Source organism: Delphinapterus leucas, chromosome 19 (genome assembly GCF_059928025.1).
Source record: "Delphinapterus leucas isolate spDelLeu-1000000601 "Yukka" chromosome 19, BTC_Dleu_Yukka2, whole genome shotgun sequence".
Lineage (NCBI taxonomy): Eukaryota > Metazoa > Chordata > Mammalia > Artiodactyla > Monodontidae > Delphinapterus > Delphinapterus leucas.
This window is the reverse complement of record NC_143147.1, coordinates 9,506,983-9,530,676: the sequence shown is the minus strand read 5'-3', so window position 1 is coordinate 9,530,676 and position 23,694 is coordinate 9,506,983.

Below are 23,694 nucleotides of genomic sequence, written 5' to 3'. Positions count from 1 at the left end.
AGGGAGTCTGATTCCTCCAGCTCCGTTTTTTTCCCTCAAGACTGTTTTGGCTTTTGTGTCTCCATACAAATTTTAAGATTTTTTGTTCTAGTTCTGTAAAAAATGCCATTGGTAGTTTGATAGGGATTGCATTGACTCTGTAGATTGCTTTGGGTAGTATAGTCATTTTCACTATATTGATTCTTCCAATCCAAGAACATGGTATATCTCTCCATCTGTTTGTGTCATCTTTGATTTCTTTCATCAGTGTCTTATAGTTTTCTGAGTACAGATCTTTTACCTCCTTAGGTAGGTTTATTCCTAGGTATTTTATTCTTTTTATTTTTATTTTATTTTATTTTATTATTTTTTTATTTTTTTGCGGTACACAGGCCTCTCACTGTTGTGGAGCACAGGCTCTGGACACACAGGCTCAGTGGCCATGGCTCACAGGCCCAGCCGCTCCGCGGCATGTGGGATCTTCCCGGATCGGGGCACGAACCCATGTCCCCTGCATAGGCAGGCGGACTCTCAACCACTGTGCCACCAGGGAAACCCTATTTTATTCTTTTTATTGCAATGGTGAACGGGATTACTTCCTTAATTTCTCTTTCTGAACTTTCGTTTTTAGTATATAGGAATGCAAGAGATTTCTGTGTGTTAATTTTGTATCCTGCAACTTTACCAAATTCATTGGTTAGCTCTAGTAGTTTTCTGGTAGCATTTTTAGGATTCTCTACATATAGTATCATGTCATCTACAAGCAGTGACAGTTTTACTTCTTCTTTTCCAATTGGTATTCCTTTTATTTTTTTTTCTTCTCTGATTGCCAAGGCTAGGACTTCCAAAACCATGTTGAATAATAGTGGCAAGAGTGGACATCTTTGTCTTGTTCCTGACTTTAGAGGAAATGCTTTCAGTTTTTCACCATTGAGAATGATGTTTGCTGTGGGTTTGTCATATATGGCCTTTATTATGTTGAGGTATGTTCCCTCTATGCACACTTTCTGGAGAGCTTTTACCGTAAATGGGTGTTGAATTTTGCCAAGCTTTTTCTGCATCTATTGAGATGATAATATGGTTTTTATTCTTCAATTTGTTGATATGGTGTATCACATTCATTGATTTACATATAATCCTTGCATCCCTGGGATAAATCCCACTTGATCATGGTGTATGGTCCTTTAAATGTGTTGTTGGATTCTGTTTGCTAGTATTTTGTTGAGGATTTTTGCATCTATATTCATCAGTGATATTGGTCTGTAATTTTCTGTTTTTGTAGTATCTTTGTCTGGTTTGGGTATCAGGGTGATTGTGGCCTAATAGAATGAGTTTGGGAGTGTTCCTTCCTCTGCAATTTTTTGGAAGAGTTTGAGAAGGATGGGTGTTAGCTCTTCTCTAAATGTTTGACAGAATTCTCCCGTGAAGCCATCTGGTCCTGGACTTTTGTTTGTTGGAAGATTTTTAATCACAGTTCCAATTTCGTTACTTGTGATTGGTCTGTTCATATTTTCTATTTCTTCCTCGTTCAGTCTTGGAAGGTTATACCTTTCTAAGAATTTGTCCATTTCTTCCAGGATGTCCATTTTATTGGCCTAGAGTTGCTTGTAGTAGTCTCTTATGATGCTTTGTATTTCTGTGGTGCCCGTTGTAACTTCTCCTTTTCCATTTCTAATTTTATTGATTTGAGTCCTCTCCCTCTTTTTCTTGATGAGTCTGGCTAAAGGTTTATCAATTTTGTTTATCTTCTCAAAGAACCAGCTTTTAGTTGTATTGATCTTTGCTATTGTTTTCTTTGTTTCTATTTCATTTATTTCTGCTCTGATCTTTATGATTTATTTCCTTTTACTAACTTTGGGTTTTGTTTGTTCTTCTTTCTCTAGTTCCTTTAGGTGTAAGGTTAGATTGTTTATTTGAGATTTTTCTTGTTTCTTGAGGTAGGCTTGTATTGCGATAAACTTCCGTCTTAGAACTGCTTTTGCCACATCCCATAGGTTTTGGATCATCGGGTTTTCATTGTAAGTTGTCTCTAGGTATTTTTTTATTTCCGCTTTGATTTTTTCAGTGATCTCTTGGTTATTCAGTAGTGTATTGTTTAATCTCCATGTGTTTGTGTTTTTTATGTTTTTTTCCCTGTAATTGAAATCTAATCTCATAGCGTTGTAGTCAGAAAAGATACTTGATATGATTTCAATTTTCTTAAATTTACCGAGGCTTGATTTGTGACCCAAGATGTGATCTATCCTGGAGAATGTTCCGTGCGCACTTGAGAAGAAAGTGTCATCTGCTGTTTTTGGATGGAATGTCCTATAAATATCAATTAAATCTATCTGGTGTATTGTGTCATTTAAAGCTTCTCTTTCCTTATTTATTTTCTTTTTGGATGATCTGTCCATTGGTGTAAGTGAGATGTTAAAGTCTCCCACTATTATTGTGTTACTGTCGATTTCCTTTTTTATAGCTGTTAGCAGGTGCCTTATGTATTGAGGTGCTCCTATGTTGGGTGCATATATATTTATAATTGTTATATCTTCTTCTGGGATTGATCCCTTGATCTTTATGTAGTGTCCTTCTTTGTCTCTTGTAACATTCTTTATTTTAAAGTCTCTTTTACCTGATATGAGTATTGCTACTCCAGCTTTCTTTTGATTTCCATTTACATGGAATATCTTTTTCCATCTCCCACTTTCAGTCTGTATGTGTCCCTAGGTCTGAAGTGGGTCTCTTGTAGACAGCATATATATGGGCCTTGTTTTTGTATCCATTCAGTGAGCCTGTGTCTTTTGGTCGGAGCATTTAATCCATTTTCATTTAAGGTAATTACCAATATGCGTATTCCTATTACCATTTTCTTAATTGTTATGGGTTTGTTTTTGTAGGTCCTTTCCTTCTCTTGTGTTTCCCACTTAGAGAAGTTCCTTTAGCATTTGTTGCAGAGCTGGTTTGGTGGTGCTGAATTCTCTTAGCTTTTGCTTGTCTGTAAAGCTTTTGATTTTGTTGAATCTGAATGAGATTCTTGCCGGGTAGAGTAATCTTGATTGTAGGTTCTTCCCTTTCATTACTTTAAATATATCATGCCACTCCTTTCTGACTTGTAGAGTTTCTGCTGAGAAATCAGCTGTTAACCTTATGGGAGTTCCCTTGTATGTTATTCGTCGTTTTTCCCTTGTTGCTTTCAATAATTTTTCTTTGTCTTTAATTTTTGTCAATTTGATTACTGTGTGTCTCAGCATGTTTCTCCTTGGGTTTATCCTGCCTGGGACTCTCTGTGCTTCCTGGACTTGGATGGCTATTTCCTTTCCCATGTTAGGGAAGTTTTTGACTGTACTCTCTTCAAATATTTTCTCGGGTCCTTTCTCTCTCTCTTCTCCTTCTGGGATCCCTATAATGCGAATGTTGTTGCATTTAATGTTGTCCCAGAGGTCTCTTAGGCTGTCTTCATTTCTTTTCATTGTTTTTTCTTTATTCTGTTCTGTGGCAGTGAATTCCACCATCCTGTCTTCCAGGTCACTTACCTGTTCTTCTGCCTCAGTTATTCTGCTATTGATTCCTTCTAGTGTACTTTTCATTTCAGTTATTGTATTGTTCATCTCTGCTTGTTTGTTCTTTAATTCTTCTAGGTCTTTGTTAAACATTTCTTTTTTTTTTTGTGGTACGCTGGCCTCTCACTGTTGTGGCCTCTCCCATTGCAGAGCACAGGCTCCAGACGTGCAGGCTCAGTGGCCATGGCTCACGAGCCTAGCCACTCCACGTCATGTGGGATCTTCCCGGATCGGGGCACGAACCCGTGTCCCCTGCATCAGCAGGCGGACTCCCAACCACTGCGCCACCAGGGAAGCCCTGTTAAACATTTCTTGCATCTTCTCAATCTTTGCCTCCATTCTTTTTCCAAGGTCCTGGATCATCTTCACTATCATTATTCTGAATTCCTTTTCTGAAAGGTTGCCTATCTCCACTTCATTTAGTTGTTTTTCTGGGGTTTTATCTTGTTCCTTCATCTGGTACAAAGTCCTCTGCTTTTTCATTTTGTCTGTCTTTCTGTGAATGTAGTTTTCCTTCCACAGGCTGCAGAATTGTAGTTCTTCTTGCATCTGCTGTCTGCCCTCTGGTGGATGAGGCTATCTAAGAGGCTTGTGCAAGTTTCCTGATGGGAGGGACTGGTGGTGGGTCGAGCTGGGTGTTGCTCTGGTAAAACTTTAATCCGCTTGTCTGATGATGGATGGGGCTGGGTTCCCTCCCTGTTGGTTGTTTGGCCTGAGGCGACCCAGCACTGGAGCCTACCAGGCTCTTTGGTGGGGCTAATGGCGGACTCTGGGAGGGCTCACGCCAAGGAGTACTTCCCAGAGCTTCTGCTGCCAGTGTCCTTGTCTCCGTGGTGAGCCACAGCCACCCCCACCTCTGCAGGAGACCCTCCAACACTAGTGGTAGGTCTGGCTCAGTCTCCTATGGGGTCACTGCTCCTTCCCCTGGGTCCCGATGCGCACCCCACTTTGTGTGTGCCCTCCAAGAGTGGAGTCTCTGTTTCCCCCAGTCCTGTTGAAGTCCTGCAGTCAAATCCTGCTAGGCTTAAAAGTCTCATTTTCTGGGAATTCCTCCTCCCATTGCCAGACCCCCAGGTTGGGAAGCCTGACGTGGGGCTCAGAACCAGTGGGTGGACTTCTGTGGTATAAGTGTTCTCCAGTTTGTGAGTCACCAACACAGCAGTTATGGGATTTGATTTTTTTGTGATTGCGCCCCTCCTACAGTCTCATTGTGGCTTCTCCTTTGTCTTTGGATGTGGGGTATCTTTTCTGGTGAGTTCCAGTGTCTTCCTGTCGATGATTGTTCAGCAGTTAGTTGTGATTCGGTGCTCTCGCAAGAGGGAGTGAGCGCATGTCCTTCTACTCCGCCATCTTGAACCAATCTCTAAACATTCTTTTTGATATTCTTTTCCGTTATAGTTTATCACAGGATATTGAATATAGTTCCCTGTGCTATACGGTAGGACCTTATTGTTTATCCATTCTATAGATAATAGTTTGCACCTGCTAATCCCAACCTCCCACTCCATCCTTCCCGCACCCCTCCTCCTTCTTGGCAACCACAAGTCTGTTGTCTATGTCTGTGAGTCTGTTTCTGTTTTGTAAATAAGTTCGTTTGTGTCATATTTTAGATCCCACATATAAGTGATGTCACATGGTATTTATCTTTCTCTGACTGACTTCACTTAGTATGATAATCTCTAGTTGTATCCATATTGCTGCAAATGGCGTTATTTCATTCTTTTTATGGCTGAGTAGTATTCCATTTATATACGTACCACATCTTCTTTATCCATGCATCTGTCGATGGACATTTAGGTTCTTGCCATGTCTTAGCTGTTGTGAATAGTGCTGCTGTGAACATTGGATCTGACCACCCTCTCCTTCGTGGCTTTCCTAGCAGCCCCTAGAGCGCTTACTGCACTGTGCGATCACATCTATCTGAGCGCTCATCTGTCCAGTTGCCTGTCTGCCCCTCTTGACTATAAAGTCCTCGAGGAGATCGGCACCCCTGGTGCCTGGTGTCCTCTCTCATTCAATAAAAAACGAGGGAATGAATGAATGAAATGCATCCACTTCCTTCCAAATGCAGCTCCTCCTCACTTCTCTGTATTTTTTTTTTTTTTTTTTTGCGGTACGCGGGCCTCTCACTGTTGTGGCCTCTCCCGTTGTGGAGCACAGGCTCCAGACGCGCAGGCTCAGCAGCCATGGCTCATGGGCCCAGCCGCTCCACGGCACGTGGGATCCTCCCGGACCGGGGCACGAACCCGTGTTCCCTGCATCGGCAGGCGGACTCTCAACCACTGTGCCACCAGGGAAGCCCTCTCTGTATTTTTTAAGCTAATGATGCCAAAAGCTTTCCCCATCACTCTGGCTGGACGGCATCGCCTCACCAAACACCATCAAAGCCTTTCCTCTTACTGTGTTGTGTCTCTCTCCTGCGGGGCAGTTCGACACCACCGTTGAGGAATGAACTCTGACTGCTTTTCGCAGGACGGGGGTCCTCCAGGAAAGAGGGAGCCTCCTTCAAATTCTCTCCTCCCGGGTACCTGGCCTCCTGGAGGTCTTGCTTGATTCAACTTTAGGAAAATAAAGAAATGTGACCCCGCATGTATGCTCCAATACCCGAAAGCAATCATCGTTTACAATTTTCTTGTCCTTTCCTTCCACCAGCATCCTGGTTTAGACCCTGGCCTCACGTTCAGACTGTGTAAACAACCTCCTTACCATACATCAGAGGATCTCGCATGGAAAGGGAGCTGGAAATCAGATCGATACCACACGCCCTCTCCTGGCTCCCTCCGAGTCCCCGAGCTGTAAAGTGACTTGGGCGATACCAGAGCCTCACGCAGACCCTGGGCTCCTGGGCTCTCAGAGCCCTTCGGGGGTCTTTTATTCTCAAACTCACCCTCTCATCTCTTAAGACCACTTTACAGCCTGTCTCTTTTCGATGTTAAGAAGCAGAACTAGGCTCGTTCAAGAACAGAGGAAATTGCACATTTTTAAAACATCAGATTGTGAACTGTGCTGAACTAAACGCTTCCATTTCCTATAAATCTGTTTCCACTCAGTCCAGCCAGGCCGGGCCTCCCGGGCGCAGTCGGTGGCCGCGCGTACCACCCAGTGGACACAGCCTGGTACTACACCTGTGGGGGAAAAAAGACCCTGGCCAACATCTGACTGCAATTTCCTTAAGGCTATTTTCACCGATGAATTTCGACCCACGTTCTTCTCTGTGTCAGTGAGCTGAGCAGATCAGCTAGACTTGAGCGGTGTTGCCACTGGGATATGATGGAATTTCAGGAGAAAATAGGGAAATCCTGCTAGCACTCATGACTGTTCATTTCCCTTTAAAATATGGAGCAGGGGAGGGTCTTTAGAAAAGGCAATTGAGAATTTGCTCATTATTAACCAATGGTACTTAGAACCTACTATGTAGTGACGATCTGCTTACACCTACCTCTAAGTCCCAGACTCCTAGACCTTCACGAACGGTTCACCATTTCTCCTAGCCAGATTTTTGTAATATAACCAGCATTCCTGATTCTCAGTTGGATAAACAGAGAAAAAAGAGTTCAAGAAGCCCCTCAGTGACTCACAGAATCTCAGAGGTTCACAATAATATACGCAGGCCTACCTGATGGTCTACAGTGGCTGTAGCACCTTCTAGAAATTCAAGAAATTTAATTTGTAGATGTTATGAAAATACAGAAAATGAAAATACACTTTAAATGACTGTCCTAACCCTTCTCAAGTTGTGAGCTAATAATTATAAAAAAATGAACCGTAAGTCAGACACAGGACACCTATGAATAAATTTAAAAGTCTCCTCCAAATCGTGCCAGTTAGCCTATATCTACCCATACTCTTCGTTGTGGGGATTATATCTACCCCACAACTACCAAGCTTGCACTCTAGTGCCCACGAGCCACAACTACTGAAGCCCGCACACCTAGAGCCCGTGTTCCACAACGAGAAGCCACTGCGATGAGAAACCCACGCACCGCAACAAAGAGTAGCCCCCACTCGCCGCAACTAGAGAAAGCCCGCGCGCAGCAACGAAGACCCAATGCAGCCAAAAATAAATAAATAAATAAAAATTATTTTAAAAAATCGATCATGGCAGAGCAAATTATCTTTAAAAAATAAAAGTTTTTTGTGTTAGTCAGAAATGGCCATTTGCTCACATAAGTGGCTGTAATAATCCATCAGCGAGGACACTTTCTTCCGAAAGTATGAAAAATGGCTGAAAAAACAAGATCATTTGTTATTTCAAACAACAGAACTTGAAGGCAAGACTTGTTCAAAGTAGGTTCAACTTGTCCTCAAAGACCAGGTCTTGTTATTTTTCTACCCCAGCTAGACTCATGGTCACAAAAAAGCACAGGCATCGCTTGTAGACACAAAATCCTACAGAAAGGGTGGGGCCTTTGCGCCTGCGTCTCTTTTAATACAAGAGACCCCCCCTCCCAGCAGCCTTCTCCCCTGGCCCCACCAGCCAGTCTTAGCTGCAGGGGAGGTGGGAAAAGACTCAGCGAGCTTCATGCTCAGCTCTATGCTGGGAGGGGGTCCTGCCGGGAGGAATAGGGGGATGGGTGGTTAAATGACCATTTGGTTCTCGTTCTGGTTTCTTCTTTCTTCTTTCATCCCCACGTGCTCAGCATTATACCATGAGCCCCTTCCCCATAGCGCACAAGGAGCATCTTACTCTCTATCCCACCCTACCCCCTCCCTCTCTACACAAACACAGACACACGCACATACACACACAGAGCTTCACTGCATTCATTCGGCCAACAAACGTAGGCTGTGTCTATGATGGGCCAGACACTTAGCTAGATGCTGGAGACACAGGTGAACAAGGTGGGCATGGTCTCTACCCTCTGGGAACGTCTGCTCCGGGCAGGGAGCTCCCCAGACCGTAAGGGAAGGGACCGGCAGGTACGATGGACGCTGAGGGACCAGCAGGGTGGCACCCAGAGGCTAGGTAGGCTCCCTGGGCCTCCCCCTCCACCGACCCTGGCCTGTGGCACCCCACCCTCACCCCAGGAGGCTATGAGCTCTGTGGCTCTGAGCACCCGGGCAGCCGGCCTGCCCAGGGCAGTGCAGACGAGGGCCAGGAACCTGTGGGTGACCTTCAGGGGAGCGGGACGGATGGCAGATCAACAGATAAACTTGGAGGGTGGAAGAGATGAGTGGGAAATGAGGCGTGGGGAGGGTGGGAGGGAGTACAGAGGGACGAGACTTTCTAAGAAGAACAGTGTTTCCAATCAGTGTTTCTATCAGGTTAACTTTAATTCTGTGTTGACACTGGGTTTTGGCCACAAGGAGGAGAGAAGGGCAGGAAGCAGCCCTGGGCTCTGATGGTGCGGCCTGCCCATCATCACCTGGACCCGAAGACAGAGGGCCTGGTCTTGGTCTCCCGTCCCTGCAGCCAGAGCTCTTTTCCCTTGGGATTTGCAGGAAAGAGGACCCACCTGTTGCCATGATGCCCCCTCAATCACAGACACCATACAGGGAGCACGTGAGATGTTCCAAGGACACCTGTGGCCCGGAAGGATGACTTTAGGAGTAATAAACAGGGAGGCCCTTGGCCCTAAGCACATCCTACCTCAACTTGCAGATGGAGTCACAGCGTTCATTACTTAACGAGAAGCAAGAACTAAAGACACCAGAGTCTGAACAAGATCCCACGGGAGAAGCTGGGGTGCTGGGCCTGGACACCTGGTCGGGGGAAGGGCCTAGGGCGGGGGATGGGTAGTCCCCAAGGGTGAGCTTTCGGGTACAGAAAAGTACAAACCTCAGCCATCAGTCAAAGTAACGCTGTCCTCAGCCAGTAAGGCTTTGCAGAGAGAGAGAGAGGGGTTCAGGTCTGTTCCAGGACCATAGGGCTGGAACTGGGAACCAAGGGGAGGAAGGAGGGCTTGAGTCGTATTTAAATGGGATGCTTGCAAGGCAGCGGAAATAGCCTTTTCCTCTAGGCTTTTTGGTTCTCGGCTGCGTCTCTGTAACAACAGACAGATTGACAAGAGAACAGGATCCACGTGCGTTTACCGTGAGCTGTATGGGACACAGGAACTTTCAGAAGTGAAGACCCCAGGGAGTGGTACAGCCTGAGCGTTTCTGTGCCAGTTCTGATAAAAAGTGGAGGGTCCCGGGAAGACGTGATGGGACCACGGGCATGAGCTACGAGGGATGAACTGGGGGGGTTGGCAAGGCTGTTCCTTCAGATTCCTCAGCTCCGTCCATCTTCGCAGACGAGGACCCTCCTCTCCTCCGGGTACCGGGAGGGCACCTCGCACAGGCTTCAGGGGAAGGTCGGAAAGCCCTTCCTGTACCTGCCGTTTCTCAAACGCCTTTGGTCAAAAATATTGCATACGCCCAGCGGCCATGTTTTGGGGTCGCATGTCCTGAACCTCGTCTTGTTTATCCACAGCGAGCTATTAGACACAGGTGCCAGGAACAATTCAGCATCCATTGCCCATGGCTGTCTTGGTTTCACCGAGGTTTTACCTTTGGGTAAATTATTTCACTTCTCTGCAGCTCATAGATAATCTACAAAGACCTACTGCAGAGCACAGGGAGCTCTACTCAATATTCTGCAATAACCTATACGGGAAAAGAACCTGAAAAAGAATGGATACATGTATATGTGTAAGTGAATCACTTTGCTGTACACCCGACACTAACACAACGTTGTAAATCCACTGTACTCTAATATAAAATAAAAATTAAATTAAAAATAAGTAAATAAAATAAAATAAAACGGGGCTACAGGTATTCACCTCGTGAGGTCGTGTACAAGCCCCCGCCTGGGTTACACGTGGCGCGTGCTTTGAAGGAACCCTTGCAGGCGTCGACTTTAAAAAAAATGCACAACGTGAGTGTTGTGAGTTCAGTTTTATTGGGGCAAAACGAGGACTGCAGCCCGGGAGACGGCACTTCAGAGAGCTCTGAGAAACTGCTCCAAAGAGGCAGCAGGGAAGGTCAGGATAGATGTGATTTGGGCAAAGGGGGGAGTACATGCAATCGAGCACATATTATTTTGCAGCAGGTCTCTGCCAGTCACGAGGAGCAGTCGTCACCATGAAGGATTTTAGTGTTTTTCTAGATACGAGGAGATACAAGAACTGGGCTCATAAAATCAGCTCCTGAAAATATTTAACTCTCTGAAGACCTGTTCTGCCAGTTTTTCCCAGAGCACAGAGCGCCTCATTCCTGATCTCCACCCTGAGCTCCTTTCAGGGGGTGTTGAAAGTCAGAAGCTGCAGAGCACATGGTTTAACCCTGGTAGAGGTGGATGGCAAGCGCCAATTGTAGTTGACACAGGTATGGAGGTTGGGGGCCAGTGGGATGTGATCACTGCTGCTCTGAGAGGTGTTGGGCTTTTTGCCTGAATATCCCCTTTTTTTGGCTTTTGTCTTCAGCTCTGGACCTTTCACAGGTTTCTCCTGGGTTTGAAGTCTCTCAGCTGGTTCTCTGCTAAGGATGTGACCCCAAGTGATTCTTTATGATTCCTTGTCATTAATGGCCTCACGCAGGTCAGCGTTCTCCACACCTCACTGAGCAGTTTCTCCTGTCTCTTCCTTAAGGAAGAAATAAGGTTTTCAAATTCACCTGAACATGTAAAGGGACAGATCGGACCTCTAGGGAATCCCCTAATTGGCAGCTCAGCCCAGGTCCCTCCCCTGTCACTCCCAAGGGACTGCAGCCCATCTGCCCCCGCATCCTCCAGAGGCTACTTCAGCAGCTGAGTTGGCGTCCGCACGCCCTGTACTGCTCTGAACGTACCTGTAGACAGAATGTCCATCTCAAAACGGAGATCATCAATGTTCCCCTCTGTGAGAGGCCTCCCAAACTTTCCTGATGAATGAATTCTATTGTGTGTGCATCTATATACTATACATGAACATAGAGGGCTCCCTAGTGTTTGACGAATGAATTATGCATTATATATTATAGCTTTATAAAATTGCATAATATACAAGTATATAATAGAAATGGTTAACAATGAACTATAGGTCTCCCCATAAGTTTGAGAGTTCCTTCAGGATAAAGGGTGTCTTTTCCATGTCTCTGTGCCTTATAACTAAGACTAAATAAATGCTAATTACAGGAATGAATCTATTACAAACTTGCTGTGGAAATAGACACCTATTGTTACAAACTTTTTTAATTTAAAAATATTTTTATAAAGTAGTAAAGCCATTTGTTGCCTATAATTAAGTCTTGGTTGGGTGACATGGGATTTAGCATAAGTGACTCCATTTTGGGCCTGTTGTCTTGTTTTGAACAGAATAGACAAAAATACAATCACTTATATAGGAAGAGGCGAAATATATAAATAATGTACAGTTAATATTTGCTTTGAAATTTAAAATTCATTGGTATGGAGGATGTGTCTCACTATGCAAATGACTGATGTAACTTTGCATTTGGGGACCAAAACATTGAGGCACTGGATCAACTTGGCTTTCGAGAGAGAGCTTTCAGCGACTGTGTCCTCGGAGCTCCTTTCTATCTGCCAGGTTGGATGGTGCCTGATTCGTGAACTGTTGAATAAAGTCAATGAGATCTTCAAAACTAACTCAGTTGAATTTTGTTTTTTAACATTTCCCTCCTCCTGGGTTTGAGGTGGTTAAGAAGGAAGATGGGGAAAGGGGTGAAGGACCTGACAACCAGAGTGGGCTTTTAAAGTGATCCTTCCTTTGCGCCATTTTCTGGCTGAAGCTGAATTGTGTGTCTAATGTCAATAGAAGTGAAACAGGAAAGAAAATGCACTGGAACCATTATTATTATTAGTGTTATTGTTGTTGTTATTTTTTTTTTTTTTTGGCGGTACGCGGGCCTCTCACTGTTGTGGCCTCTCCCGTTGCAGAGCGCAGGCTCCAGACGCGCAGGCTCAGCGGCCATGGCTCACGGGTGCAGCCGCTCCGCGGCACGTGGGATCTTCCTGGACCGGGGCACGAACCCGTGTCCCCTGCATCGGCAGGCGGACTCTCAACCACTGCGCCACCAGGGAAGCCCTGTTGTTATTATTATTATTACAATCTGATTTCTACTATCCTTCCAATAAGTAGGTATTGTGTAATCCCACTCGTGCTACCTACAGTGGCCATCCTCTTACGGACGTTACTGCTCACAGAATCTTCAGAGAGTGAGATAGCAGGATGCCCAGCTCCTTCTGTGTGAGCATGATGTACTGAATCGATATTTGAATTTTAAAAGTTGGCCGTTTTCGGGGCTCCGTGTTCAAGGCATCTGGTGAGAATGACTGTAAAATACACAAAAAGTCTATGACAATTTCCTCAAGTCTGATCTCGGCACCCAGACAAAATGCTCATGACAGGTCCACCTTATTTGGTAAAACGCTTGAAAACCAAGAGCTTATCGAGAACGATCCTTCAACCAGCAGTAGTTCTCTCGAGTTGTGAGCGTATCCACATTTGGGTCTTTGAAGGAGAAAAGACAGTAAGAAATGAGGTCAAGCTGGGATTTTCAAGCTAAGTTAGCAGCTCAGAATGCTTTTCTGTTGTGTGGAAAATCTGCCAGGGGCTAAACTCTGTTGTTAGATGGGCCTCAATAAGCAAGACAGGTTAGCTGGGGAGGGGAGGGAGGGAAAATGTGGCTTCCTGTGGTTTTCTGAGGGTCACATCAGTCTTAGGAATTAGGGATACTGGGGGCAGCTAAACATATGCAAATAAAATGCAACTTTTCGGAGGGAATTTATTGAGTTCCTTCATTAGCACTGAGGCCAAGGGCGGTCCAGAGCTAATGCAAAGTAGATCTGAGGGTTTCCTTTTGTTTGGTTCAAGGTCCTCCTGGCGGTGGAAGTAATGGGGTGAAAAGGAGGACAGCGCTGTCCTTGAAAGGAAGCAGGACCTGTGAGCAGTCTCAAGTCCTTTTGGCTTAAATACCAGCCTTTGTCTCCAAAGGACCATGGCTTGGGCTCCCCGAGAGTCCCGGTAATGAAGCAGTTCATTAAGACCTCATTAAAAGTTCATTGACATTCATCGCGACCCGAGCCATCACTGCAGCCCAGAGAGATGGAGCAAGAAAGGACTGGGACCAGCCAGAAGCTTAAACCCTGGGTCTGAATGCCCTCTCTGCCACCCCATGGCTCTGTGTTCTTGGGTAGACATTTTAATCTTCTGAGATGCCACTTTTCTCAGCTCCAAGTGACTCCGATTCAACGCTGCTGTGAGCAAGTACTTTGAAAGCTTTAATCGTTTTGCGCATCTGCGCTCTTACCATCACCCCTTTCCTGTCTTCATCTGGTCATGGGAGCCCCTTTAGGAACAGCCAAGACATTTATTTCTTGCATCACAGCACTGTGAAGCTTCCTGAGGCAGGAAGACCTCTGAGAAATACAGTCAGGTTATCAGAAAACAAGAGTCTCTGGTCTCTGTCAGGTGCTGACACAATCCACTCGGTCCCCAGGAAGGAGAAAGTGCAGGCAGCTTAAAGCTTCTCTGCCCAAAGGTGTCAGGTGTGCTCTTTTGCCCAAATTCAAGCTCCTGGACTCAGATCCAGGAACTAACTAAGCACAACCGCAAATCGCAAAGTGTGTTCTAGGGACCACTTGTTCTAACAGATGTCTGGCCTTCCACCAGGGGGCTGGGGCAGGGAATTCTGCCTGCTTTCCCCAAAAGAGCCCAGGAATCGGCAAGGCCACCTTCTTTTTTTTATTTTTAGTGAAATATAGTTGATTTACAATGTTGTGTTAGTTTCAGGTGAACAGCAAAGTGATTCACTTATACATATATATAAATATATATATATTCTTTTTTCACATTCTCTTCCACTATAGATTATTACAAGATATTGGGTATAGTTCCCTGTTCTATACGGTATGTCCTTGTTGGTTATCTATTTTATATATAGTAGTGTGTATCTGTTCATTCCAAACTTTTAATCTATCCCTCCCCCTACCCCAAGGCCACCTCCTAGACCGTATGGCTCCATGTCAACTTCAACCACTGGACTCAACACGGACATGTTTTGTTGTGTTTTGTTTGGACTTAGACCTGTTAAAAAATAAAATTTAACTGAGTAAAATTTAAAGATCTTATTGGCTTTACTCAATGATTCATAAATTGGTCATGATCCAATCCAGCAGAGAGAAAGGAGCTCCGAGGAACTGTACAAAGTTAAAGACTTTCACAGGCAGAAGGAGCGGGAACAGGAAGTTGTACTCGGCAAAAAGCAGGTTGGTTACTGCAAGGTCACTCACTTCCCTTTAGGGGATGCAGGGGTCCACCCGGCAGGTGACCTCACTGGCGCTGATCAGGGGATTCCCGATTCCCTGGTTTAAGATTCCATTTCTGGGAGAGGCTGAAACTGTAATTAAATCTTGGTTTCCTGACATGGGGCTCAGCATCAGTGACTCCGCTTTGGGGCGGAAATGGCCTCTTCTGCTCTGGGACCCTCCTTCAGCTCCTCTGATGATACTGTAAAAATTTCCATCCCTGACCATCACCTCCAACCTCGAGTACCCTCTCACTCTTCCTTTCTTGCCGATGGTTGAGATCTCTCCTTGTCCTGGCAGGGGAGAGAGTCTTACTTCAGCTCCAATTCTTCTCATGCTCCGAGAGACGATATATATACTTCACGTCTGATTCTTCCGCTTAGAGCCAAGTTTCTGAAAAATCAAAGCTTTATTCTCTCTACTCACAGAAGAGCAGTGGCTTTTAATTCTCTATTTGGGCTACAGATTTCTGAAGGTCTGCTTCAGAGCTCAAAAGGCAATGAATTTTTTTTTGTTGCTCTCTCTGATTCTTCCCTGCCCAGAGGGCGATTTATAGTGAGTCCCACTGGCTCTACGACTGCTTGGTGGTGATGACAGAGCAGTGTCTACAGAAAGGATTAGAGGTAAATGGTGTTGGCATTTTTTTTTTTTTTTACTTTTTTTTTTACTTTTGTAACTGAGTTATAATCGACACATAGCATTGTGTAAGTCTGATGCATTTACATTTTGCCACATGAGTACTACAGCAACATTAGCTAACACCCTTATCGTGTCATATAACTACCATTTCTTTTCTGTGTTGAGAACAATTCAGATCTAATCTCTTGGCAACTTTGAAGTTTATAATGCAGTATTTTTTACTATCATCCCTATGTTGTGCATTAAATCTCCAAAACTTATTTCTCTACCAGTTGCAATTTGTACCCTTAAATAACGTCTCCCCAAATCCTCCACCCCCAGCCCCTGGGGACCAGCAATCCAGTCTCTTGTTACAAGTTCAGTTTTTTTTTTTAAGTTTCCACATATAAGTGAGATCATATAGTATTTGCTTAAAGACTCATCTCACTGAGCATAATGCCTTCAAGGTCCATCCACGTTGTTGCAAACGGCAGGATTTCCTTCTTTCTCGTGGCTGAATACTATTCCATTTCATATATGCAGACCACGTCTTATATACGCATTCATCAGTTGACAGGCACTTAGCTTGTTTCCGTGTCTTCACTGTTTTGACTGATGCTGCAACGAACGTGGGTCTGCAGATATCTCTTCAAGATAATGATTTCGTTTCCTTGAGATATACACTCAGAAGTGGGAATGCTGGATCATATGGTAGTTCAATTTTTAATTTTTTAAGGAACTTCCATACTGTTTTCTATCATGGCTGCATGAACTTCCATTCCCGTCAACAGTGTAGGAGGGTTCCCTTTTCTCCACACCCTTGATGTTAGCACTTTTTAAAGGCCACTAAATTAACACTGTTCATTCTCCTCCAAAGTGCAGAATGAATAAAAAGATAGAGGAATCAGATGGAGATAAATGTTAGCTTGATTACTGATAAAAACTGGATTGGATGACACGGTCTAGATGCATGGCTAAATGGTCTTGCTAATTTTTTGCCCTTGAATTCAGTAAATTTCCCCCCTGGTCACTGGCCCAGCTTAAAGCCCAGAGGTCTTCCCTGTAATGCTACTCCATGGAGAAGCAGAGGAGGCTTACATTCCATGGAGAAACTCATTCCAAAAGAGACCCATCAGGCCCCGTGTCCTCTTCAACACTCATCAATTAAGTAAGTCATTTCTCCTCCCTTGGGAAGGAGAGAATAAGGAAGGAAAGAGTGGGGATTTTCCTTGAAACATGAAGAATCAAAAACAAAGTGTTCTAAAAATACACATATATGAAATTAGAATAACAGCCAACCCAACTCTAAAGCATTATTTGCTAATAATATCATTATAAAGTTCTGAATTCAATTTGCTTGTATTTCATTTCAATATTTTTGCATCTCTGTTTAGAGGCTAGGTTGTTCTCCACTTGTGTTCTTTGTGCAATGCTTCTCAGGTTGCCCTCAAGGTATTGCAGTACCATGGTGTGTGACAGGACTTCCGTTGGCCCCTCTAGGGCCACCTCCACCTTCCTCCACCTGCTGTCTGCCCTAGGAGGCTGACCAACAGGGACCACATCAATGGACTCCATTGACCTATGGCTTCCAGTTGGGTTTGGCCAATGAGGAACCAGGAAGGAAATCGGAGGGTGGGAGAAGAAGGGGGTGAGGGCATCTATTCTCCCAGGCCTTCCCTGCAAGTTCACAGGAGGCTGACTGGGTCCAAGGAGCAAAGATCACAACTGCTGCTAGGCCCTCCTAGGAGGTTCCGATAAGACCCTCTCCCCGCCCCTTCAAGCCAAGGGTGGTGAACAGGACTGCACTACCATCTGGCACTTCTGCATCCTTCCCACACCTTAACTGAGCTCTCTTCAAATTAGTCAATGTGAGTGTGAGATCTGTTTCCTGCTGGGAAGCTGATTGATACGTGTGGTTAGGCTAACTTAGTAAAACGAACTGGAAAACCTTCTATTTTTATCTATGCTCTGGAACACATTAAATAGTGCAAGAATTTTCTAGCCTTTGAAGGTCAAAAAGCTGCTTTTTAGTGCCCTCTTGGCCTCGTATTTTTGGGATGGGATAGTCCTTTAACAAATGTTTAAAAATTTTCTCACGGTGATTGCTTTATTTAGGTCTCTTCCTTGTGTCAAGTTTTGAATTTCCTAGAAAAGCACCCATTTCCGTAACAATTTGAAATGTATTCACATGGAATTGTTTCCAGAATCATCTTTTTATTGTTTTAATCCACTTAGAATCTGTGGTCACCTTCCCCGTCTCACTTCTACTGTGGTGTATTTGTTTTCCCTTATTTGGGTTACGTTTATCTGGTTGTGTGTGTGTGTGTGATTTGCCCCAGGTCACACTGGGCATCAAAAGCAGGATCCATGTTTTCTGGTATCAAGCCAAAATATTTTGCCTGCAAATGACAGTTTTTCCTGAGCCTCTGCCTGCCAGTCGTCCGGGCAAAGAATCAAAAGGAGTCCCAGGTCAACCAGGGTCAATCCCAAAGTGAAAATTTCAGGAATCGAAGGGAGAAGCAAGTGAGTTCTTTCACAGCTCTGCGTCCTTAAAGCCAATTCATACCTTGATAGAGCCTGTGCCGTAGGTGTTGACTCTCAGCCAGATCAGCAGGCACATAAGAGAGAGGGCAGGAGAACTCCCCACTCTGATCTTCTGGGTGATAATACTTTTAATTTTCATCAGCGCAAGACACTGTCCCAAACCAGAAGGGGTTTGCCTAATTCATCATGGTCCCTGGCCACACAATGGGACCCCTGACAAGCAGAACATTGGAGAGTGAGAGAAATGGACATCACGAACGCTCATGAATTGCAAATGTTTCTTCATTAGAGGATGCTCTCCTACTTGGGACCATCTGCTTGATGTAACGGGGCCCAGGTCCTCAGGCTAGAAACATCTGTCACTTTAATCATTTTACCTCTTAATTAAAGCGCAACCAAAAGGAGGCCAAACATCGCTATGACCCTGAACATGTCAGACCTTAGCCATACAGAGTGGAGAACACATCTGCCTGGATAAAGCATGAATGAGAGCACATAGGTGTGCGGTTCACCCGATGTATGTGCTCCCCTCTGAGATCAAACAAATTTGGGCAAATGAATCCCCTTTCCCCATTAACTTTGTGTTTCAAAGACATTCTGTCTTCAAATTTAATTGATCTTCCACCGGTAAGGCCACCTGACCAGTTGTCTGTGAGCTGCTCTGCCCTGCGGCATCTCTGTCAAGTAGTTAATGATCTATAAATAAACACGTTAATACGCAGGGGAGATGCTATTTAAAGGAACCCCATGCTAATACTTTTGCACCGCAAAGAATTCTTTTATAATGCAAATAGTCACCCTTTAATTGAGCTATCTTGTAAGTTCAGATTTTCATATGCATTTTCCATGCGTCATCAAAGAAACAATTCGTGGAAACACTCCAGTTCATGCCCAGTAAAGCACTTAATAAGTGGTAGGTGACACCATTATTTCTCACTTTGGGATATACCCATATTGTTTTGAGCTTAGGTCAAATTGTAAGCACGCCACCGAGATTCTGGGTATACATCTGTCTAACCCGCCTCACTAGGCTGTAGTCTCTCTAAGATTCTAGACGTTTATATCTCTTTTATTTTGTTTCTCATAGAGCTGTCTTGTGCTGAGTTCTGTACTAGTGAAATGTTGATATCAGTTGATACCAGCAAAAAAGTCATATATGCATCTTTTAATACTAAAAATCCTTTCAAAATGCTAAAAAAAAACCCCTATATATATAGTTTGGGGATTATATACTCAAAAACACTGGAAACAACCTAAGTATCCATCATTGGATGAATGGATAAAGAAGATGTGGCACATATATACAATGGAATAGTACTCAGCCATAAAAAGAAACGAAATTGAGTTATTTGTAGTGAGGTGGATGTACCTAGAGTCTGTCATACAGAGTGAAGTAAGTGAGAAAGAGAAAGATAAATACCGTATGCTAGCACATATATATGGAATCTAAGAAAAAAAAATGTCATGAAGAACCTAGGGGTAAGACGGGAATAAAGACACAGGCCTCCTGGAGAACGGACTTGAGGATATGGGGAGGGGGAAGGGTAAGCTGTGACAAAGGGAGAGAGAGGCATGGACATATATACACTACCAAACGTAAAATAGATAGCTAGTGGGAAGCAGCCGCATAGCACAGGGAGATCAGCTCGGTGCTTTGTGACCACCTAGACGGGTGGGATAGGGACGGTGGGAGGGAGGGAGATGCAAGAGGGAAGAGATATGGGAACATATGTACATGTATAACTGATTCACTTTGTTATAAAGCAGAAACTAACACACCATTGTAAAGCAATTATACTCCAATAGAGATGTTAAAAAAAAAAAAAAAAGAGAGACATGTACCACCATGTTCATTGCAGCACTACTTACAATGGCCAGGGCATGGAAGTAAGTGTCCATTGACAGGTGAATGGATAAAGAAGATGTGGCACATATATGCAATGGGATAGTACTCAGACGTAATAGAAACAGTCCTTTGGTTCATCTCTGCCAAAACAATTCTTGTGATTAGTACAGACAGAGCTGGAGTGGTGTGGAAGTATAGCCCAGGGGTAGAGCGTTTGACTGCAAATAGAGCTGCAGTGGTGTGGAAGTATAGCCCAGGGGTAGAGCGTTTGACTGCAAATAGAGCTGCAGTGGTGTGGAAGTATAGCCCAGGGGTAGAGCGTTTGACTGCAAATAGAGCTGCAGTGGTGTGGAAGTATAGCCCAGGGGTAGAGCGTTTGACTGCAAATAGAGCTGGAGTGGTGTGGAAGTATAGCCCAGGGGTAGAGCGTTTGACTGCAAATAGAGCTGCAGTGGTGTGGAAGTATAGCCCAGGGGTAGAGCGTTTGACTGCAAATAGAGCTGCAGTGGTGTGGAAGTATAGCCCAGGGGTAGAGCGTTTGACTGCAAATAGAGCTGCAGTGGTGTGGAAGTATAGCCCAGGGGTAGAGCGTTTGACTGCAAATAGAGCTGGAGTGGTGTGGAAGTATAGCCCAGGGGTAGAGCGTTTGACTGCAAATAGAGCTGCAGTGGTGTGGAAGTATAGCCCAGGGGTAGAGCGTTTGACTGCAAATAGAGCTGCAGTGGTGTGGAAGTATAGCCCAGGGGTAGAGCGTTTGACTGCAAATAGAGCTGGAGGTGGAAAAATTATGCAAATGAATTCTATTCAAAATCTTTAGTTTCTTAGTTTTAACGGAGGTAAAAGGAACATTCTATTACCCAAGCAGGGGCTCCCTCTGTGGAAATCTACTTTGGAACCCATACATTGTAACTGACTCCTTGAATTACCTACTTGGGAGTGGCATGAGAAAAGCACCCATAATTTAAACTTTCAAGACTGACATCCCCTGTCTACCTGGGTAATGAAAGCCTTTCCAGTACTTTTGAAGCTGAGTCACTGATTTCGTAACGTAAAAGAATATTCATCTCCTTTAGGCTGAATAGTGCGAATATAGTGCTCTTAGAGAATAGTTTTCTTGTTGTTCTTTTTAATTTGGCAAAGCAATAAAATTATCCTGGGAAATACCTAATGGAAACCAAAGGAGCACAAAGAGTAAAGGGAATGCTTTTTCACTCAATTAGGAAATGTTTCTTGTCTGCAATCCTTCAGAGATGTGGACTCACCGTATATTTCTCAGAGATTTAGGTCCTGATAAACAGTGTAGGAGCCTCAAGGTGGTCCCATACCTCTCCAAATCTTAAACCTCCGTGCCTGCCGCATATGGATCGGCCCATTGAAGATTTTATATTCTAAATCCGAGTGCAGTAATAAAGCTTGGGCATTTTTAAATCTTATTTTTACCTTCTTCTTGGCTCCAGCTGGAATTCCAAAAAGAAAAGGATCAATATCAATCCCAGAGACGATCCACTGGAAATTCTCAATGTGTAGAGTTAAGTTTTAGAGTCCACTGATTAGATTGTGAAGAGTCTAAACATCACGATCAATTATGTCAAATCAATAGGTCAATCGATTGTGAATTGTCTTACAATTCCCAACAGTCATTGCACAGAAGTGCACGTGACTTGAAAACTGCCAAATGTGTAGAAAATGAGTGTCCCACACAGTCCCCCAGCAAAACACACTGATGTTTTCTGTGTACTGATACGGATGGAGTTCATCCCACACTTCCATCCTCAACACACACACACAGTCCTCAAAATCAATCTCATATAAACACCAAAAATGCCTTAATAAAATACTAGCAAAAATAACCCAACAGTATGTCAAAAGAATGCTGCTTTCCAAAAAGTGGACTTTACTCCATTAACAAAATCAATGAGTCAATATTAAGAAAACTAGTGATAGGATTCACCTTTCTTTTTTAAAGGTATAAAAAAATAAAGTCTTCTTGATAAAGATTGAAAAGAATTGGTAACATTTAATATAAATTCTTGGTTAAAATTCTTATTAAGTTGAGAATCAGAATTATGTACTTACTGAAATAAATTATTGTTAAATAATTATAAGCACTAGCGTTCCTATTAAATTCAGAAAAAAATGGAATGATGTCTACTCTCACAGCTATTATTTGGCATGTTCTAGAAGTTTTAGAAAATTAATAAAATTTTAAGAACTAAGAACTGTAAATACGGAAAAGGAAGAAAAGGCACATTATCTCTCTTTTTTTCTGTTCTTGCTATGCTGTGATTATCTATGTGAAAAGCCAAGATAATTAACTAGAGAAATATTGAAAATAATGAGGCAATTCAGTAAAAGAAACAAGTATAAAACTTGAGAAAAATCAATGTTTCCAACATGCCCACAATAACTAGCAATAAAACACCATAGAATAAAAGAAATTCACAAAAGCCATAAAGCATGTAAATGCCTAGAAACAGAGTTAACGTAAAAGTATAGGACCTACATAATGAAAACAAAAAATGTTACTAAAGTGTAAACAAAGAGTGGAATCATTAGAGTTTATCCAGACTGTGTGCCTGCCCAGGACGTTATCAATGTTCCCCCCAACTGACACTTATACATTTAAATGAACTCTTTCAAAATAAATACTGAATTTTTGCTTTCAAAATAAAAGGGTCTTCTTGTAGAATAGCTCATAGCAGCTTATAGAATAGATAACTTCTTCTGGCCAAGAACTACTAGAAAATCTGGATTCTAGTTTTTTCATCTGTTTGACAGCGTCAAGAGATACCAAGACCTCCAGGACTCAGGCGGCAGATGTGAGAAGAAAACCCCAATGTCCTTTCCCAAATTTCTGTTTAAAAAATTTGCCAATTAATAAGCCACAGACCAAGCGATTGAAAAGCTGTCCTGAAAGCAGTTGCAAAGGGCAGGAAGGCTAACAGCGATCTTAGCACCTCGAAAAGTTGGGGAGACAAAATTGAAGTTCAGAGTCGCTAAGACATAAAGGGTTCAAGGTCCTGGAGAGAAGATAATTGCAAAGAAGCCAGCCTGACACCTCCCTGCATTTGCCATTTCATAAGCGGTACCCTCCTGAGTGCAAAACACAAAGCAGCTGCGAGGAGGGCAGTTTCGAACCAAAACTCCATTGCTACAAATTCCTAAGATTGCAGTATTTCTCAGAAGAGCTCAAGGACGGAAAATAAATGTCATCAAAACAACCCTCTGGGAAAACCGAAGAGTCTGTGAGTGAAGAGCTATGTTAACCGTTCATCTCTAATATCCTGTTTTGCTTTATATCGCTCAGAAGGAATAAGAATCTCATCTGAAAGCACAAAAAATAAAAGGTGACTACTTTCCAAACAGAAAGAACAGATCTAATGAGAAAATTAGCAAGGGCTAGAGCAAACAGCTGTCCCTTTTCTTTTCTTTTTTAGGAGCTTTATTGAGATATAATTCTCCTACTATCCAACTGACCCATTTAAAATATACAATTCATTGGTTTTTAGTATATTCGCCTCTGTGAAAAGAGGTGCAACCATCACCCCCATGTTAGAGCATTTCATCACTCGAAAGGAAACATCATACTTTTTAGCTATTACAGCCCTACATTCTCATCCGCCCTTTCCCAGCTCTAAACAAATCTGTCTCTATCCATTGCCCAGTTCTGGACTTTCATAGAAATTCAATCGTGTAATATGCAGTCTTTTATGACCGGATTCTTTCACTTAGCATAAGATTTCCTAGGTTCATCCATGTTGTCGCATGTAGCAGTACCTCACTACCTTTTATGGAGAAAGCATGTGGATAGGCTACATTTTGTTAATTCATTCAGCTGATGAACTTTGGGGCTGTTTCCATCTTTTGACTGTTATAAATAATGCTGCCATGAACATCCACGTACAAGTTCCTGCTCAGACACATTTGTTCATGTCTCT